Raw genomic sequence first — 4,701 nt, forward strand, 5'->3', positions numbered from 1 at the left:
GGGGGCACCGGCCTAGGACAGTCCTCGGGAGGCAACAGGCTTGCATCCCAATGAGCTCGCCCACCCCAGGAGGAAGTGAGCCCTCCAGAGCCGGCCCCCTCCCCACTGCAGCCCCCCATTCCCACTCTGCATCTCGCCCCTTTGTCCTCTGCCAGCTGGGGGCTTCCAGCTTCTCAGGCTAAACCCATCCTGGCAACGATTCCAGGACGTGGCTCAGCTGTGCAGGACAGGTGTAGGAATTGGGACCCGTGGGCATCAGGACACAGGTGGCGGACAGGACCGTCGGTGGCTGGCCATGCCGCCCCAGCAGAATGAGCCCCGGGGGCACCAACCTTCGGCCTCCGCGAGGTCTGGGGCCTCAGCACTTTCCCTCGCTCCACAGAGTCACTGGGTTCAAGGCCCAGGCCCCCCCAGGGTGGGTGCGGCCCCCTCCTCCCTGCCAGGGACAGAGGAAGGGCCGCTAGAGCGAGCTCTGAGCCGTGAGCAGGTCCCACAGCCGCTCGGGGCCCCGGCCGGTCAAATGTGGATGAACTGGACGTCAGATGTACCGAGGGTGGGTGCCGTTCTGAGGCGGCCCATCAGATCCCAAAGGGGTCTGTGCCCCAAAGGTGAAGAGCTGCTGCACCCCCTCCAGGGTGACGTCCACTGGACCAGCATGGGGGGGACCGCCCACTGCATGTCGTCGCCCCGGCGACTTCAACTCACCCTGCTCTCCCGCAAAAGCGTAATCAGAGAGGAAAGGCGCTGAGCTCAGGGTAAACGCTCAGGAAAAGGCAGCGGGAGACACATGACCCCTGCCCTGAGCTCGCCCCGGCCCAGCCCCTTGGCCCCATTATCCGAAGGCTGCAACACGAGGGAGGTCCTGCAGTTGTAATCTGGTTCCTTAATTTCATCCAATCACATCATGCCTTCCACACCACCTAATGCAAGCATTTCCTACACAAAGTTATTCTGTTGATACCAACTTAAAAGCCAAGAGAGAACGACTAAAGGGAAAACGCCCAGCACCGAGACCGCTAAGGTCTACGGCCCCGAGTGTTATTGGGTCTCACGTGGAAAGAAGCCCCGACACACAACCTTCCAGAGACAAAACAACACGGCACCTTCCCTTCAGTCCACACCCACAGGCCTCGCGGTAGGGGGACCCAGGCACGGTCACGGGGACCAGGCGTCTGAACACCCGCCCCGCCCCGCGCCCGAGGAGGCCTCACCTAAACTCTCATTAAGAAGCCCGACGCCACGCAGACCCCCTGCTCCCTCCTCAGACCCTGCACGAGCCAGGACCCTTCTAGAACAGCCAGAGCCCCCCAGGAGCCCTGGGCGCTGGCCGTGCCACCCCGGAAGAAGGGCAAGAGCTCCGGAACCAGGACCCAGGAGTGCGGCAGGCTGCACGGACACCCCTGTGCCCACGTCCAGAGTGAAATCCCTACCCACCCGCGGAACGCACACAGAAGTGGCAGTTCACCCGCGTGTCTGCCTTCTAGCAAGTCCAGAGGGGCCACCTACAGAGCGAGAGCAAGCTGGCCGCCAACTCTCCCCACCACCAGCAGGCCCTGCGCCCGCACCCACGCTTCACAGAAGTGGTCAGTGTGACTGCGAGGGACCCAGGGGTCAAGAGCCCTAACAGTGGGCACACCCCCTCGGTTAAGAATCACCCCCATCCAAAGAGAGGTCAGGTCCGTGGCCTCACGGCCTGGGAGGAGGTGATCTCTAGGAGGACCAACAGGTCTCCAGGGGCAGAAACAGATCCCGCGAAGAAACTGTCTCAGGGGGAAGGCAGGTGCCGGGGAGGCAAACGCCTTGTTGGAGGGCCGCGTGGTGTCTCTCGCTAGGGATCTCTGGATGATGAGATTCAGAGTGATTTGTTTTTGTTCCCACTTTGGCCTTCTCTGAGGTTCCCAAATTTTTACATGAACCAAAAAAATTCAAGGCGGAGAATGGAAAAAATTGCTGTGGTAGGAAAAACCACACTGCTCCAGGGACCAGACGGGACACCTACGAACCTGCCCTCAGCTGCCCTCCCGCAGACCCCAGTCTGCACACAAGCACGCCCGTGGCAGCTCTGGACGGCGGCCTGGGGGAGCCTGTCGGCCGAGGCTCACCCGTAGTGTCTTGCTCAGCACGCGACGCTATATGGGACGGCCGGGTGACAGGGCAGCCGCAGTGGATGGACTCGTTTAACACAAATGGGAAAAACCCAAGTTCCCTAACAGAGAATCAAAGGGAAAAGGAACCACCACCCCGCAGAAAAGCAAAGGGCGTAAGACAGCTCACAAGATACAAGCAGTTCTTCAGGGTACGGCTGCTCTCCTCACTCCTAACGAGGCACGCACGCAAGGTCCCACTTTTCTCTCACACGGCCCCAGGCCCAAGGTTAGATGCTACTCAGCGCTGGGGGGTGCGGTGTTTGCTCCTGCACTCCGGGGGTAAAGGGAAAACCCCTTGGGAAGGCAATTTGTGATCATCGACATAATTTACAAATACACATCTTCAGACTTGGCAATTCAGTTTTAGCAACTTTTACAGATAAATGAGAAAAGTTACGTCTGAGAAAATATGATAATTCACTGAAGCACTTTTTGAAAGAGCAGAACAAGTGAAACGCAGGTAAGAAATGTCCATGAAGAGAGAAGGTCAAGAAAACGACGGGACTGCACGCAGTTGCTACTCTTCACAAAGTACTGACCAGCACAGACATCTCTGCCATCGGCTCCATCGGGTACACCTGCAACACGCCCTTCAGTCCTAAAGACCCCAAGTCTCCTCTGACCCAGGCCTGATCCCCTGGGTCCTCTGATCGTTGCCCGGGTCCCCTCGGCAACCTGGGGGTCAGACGCAGATTTCCAGATGTCCCTGGAGGGCGATCAGAGCTCTAAAACATCCCGCTGCAGGCAGGATCAGCCTGCATGTCCTCGAGGCACCCTGGTGGGCGCACCAGAAGCACGGCCGGACAGCCTTTACTGTAGCAAAAGAACTACTGCCAGATTCCTTTAGATCGTTTGATTTTCATCTTTTGGGGCAAAGCCCCCTTTCTGAGAATCTGACGTAAGGTATGGAGACTCCACAGACAAAAGTCAGCAGTCAGGGTCAAGAAAGGAGATTAACTACTGTTACGGGCTGAACTGTGTCCCCCCCACCCCAAATTCATGTTGGAATCTAAAAACCCCCCAGACCTCAGAATGTGGCTGTATTTGGAAAGACAGCCTTTAGAGAGGTGATTCAGGTGCGATGTGGCTGTCCAGGTGGACCCCAATCCAGTGTGATGGGCACCCTTACAGCACACAGAGGGATGACCATGTGAAGAGACAGCGAGAGGGTGGCCATCTACAAGCCACGCCCAGGAGAAACCAATCCTGCTGACACCTTGATCTTGGACCTCAGCCCCAGAACTGAGGACTACATACCTGTTGCTGAAGCTGTGGTGTTCGTTACGGCAGCCCTGGCTGCCTCATAAGCCACCATCACCTGCCGTCACTGTCGCGGGCCTGTCCTCCCCGCTCCCTACAGGCTGTGGAAGCAAAACCAAGGCTACCCGCAAGGATCCCTGTGGGGGAGCTCAGGGTCAGAGACCCCAACGTTGCCGGCGATGCTCAACCCTGAACCCCGAAAACACATGACATCGTCTGTGCTCTAAGTGACCCGCTAATGTTCCGGCTATGTTGGCAGATAGATGCTGCCTCACAGGCCTCTTGGGTTAAGGGTGATGTGAATTCACATCGGCAGGAAGGAGCAGTTCATCATCAATTATACTGTGGCTACACGGCAACACACATTTAAAAGTCATTCTGGGGCTGGAAACTGTAACTGACTGTGGGCGGTAGCTGGAGGGCGCGGGTGCAGGGAGATTCCCCATACATCCTTTTAAGTTTCTGTTTTAAGCTTTTAAAACATGACCATCTATTGCCCACCTAATACACAAAAACACGTATAAGGTAAAAACGAAGTAATGTTACTGAACTTTCTTTTTAACCTGACTGGAATCGAGGGCAGAGTGGGTACTCCTTGCTTTTGATGCCACCTGGAATCTGGCTTTTTATCCTTCTCTCAGCAAATAAGATGAGATAAAAATCTTAGAAGTGTAGCTGTCCCAATACAGGTGTGAGTCGGCTACAACAGGAAATTCCTTGACCTTGGCCCTTCAGTAGTTAGAGCGTTATAACCGCACACATTTATCTCTGATTACGAAAGGGCAGTTAAACCCTGCAGCTGCAGGGAGGCGAGAAGAAGGGGAAGGGCCGGCTCTGCTCCGTGTGGGTGTTTCCATCAACGTCAAAGAACAATCAAAATAAAGCCCGCCTGCACCCTCCTAAGGAAACAGAGAAGGTGCAAGTTAAGAGAGTATCAAAGCCAAAGGGCATTTACATCTGCCCCCAGCCGACTGTCAGCATCACCCACCTCCTCTCCAAAGACAAGGAAGCTCTCGGGAAGCGAGCGCTCAGAAAACCACAGTGCCCCCTCCCTTTGAGGAAATGATGGAGAGAGATGCAGGAGAAGAATAAAAAGTCGCAAGAGCATGCACAGGACTTCACTGGGTAAGAGGAAACACCCAGGCCCAGTGACAGCTATGTTCTTGCTGAGTTACTGACATCATCTCCCATCAATGCTGAGCCCCCAGCCCTTGAGATACTCAAGTAAGTGCACCGACTTAAAAACTCACCAAGTTAAAACCGTGGCCCAGGGCTTCCCTGGTGGTGCAGTGGT

General features: G+C 56.0%; 1 protein-coding gene across 1 annotated transcript in view; it reads right to left on the reverse strand.

Moving 5' to 3' along the window:
• The window catches only part of WDR4 (WDR4 tRNA N7-guanosine methyltransferase non-catalytic subunit), a 24,486-nt gene that overhangs the window by 16,116 nt on the left and 3,669 nt on the right, over positions 1–4,701 (reverse strand). The window lies entirely within an intron of this gene.

This window comes from Neophocaena asiaeorientalis, unplaced genomic scaffold (genome assembly GCF_003031525.2).
Source record: "Neophocaena asiaeorientalis asiaeorientalis breed wild unplaced genomic scaffold, Neophocaena_asiaeorientalis_V1.1 scaffold45, whole genome shotgun sequence".
NCBI lineage: Eukaryota > Metazoa > Chordata > Mammalia > Artiodactyla > Phocoenidae > Neophocaena > Neophocaena asiaeorientalis.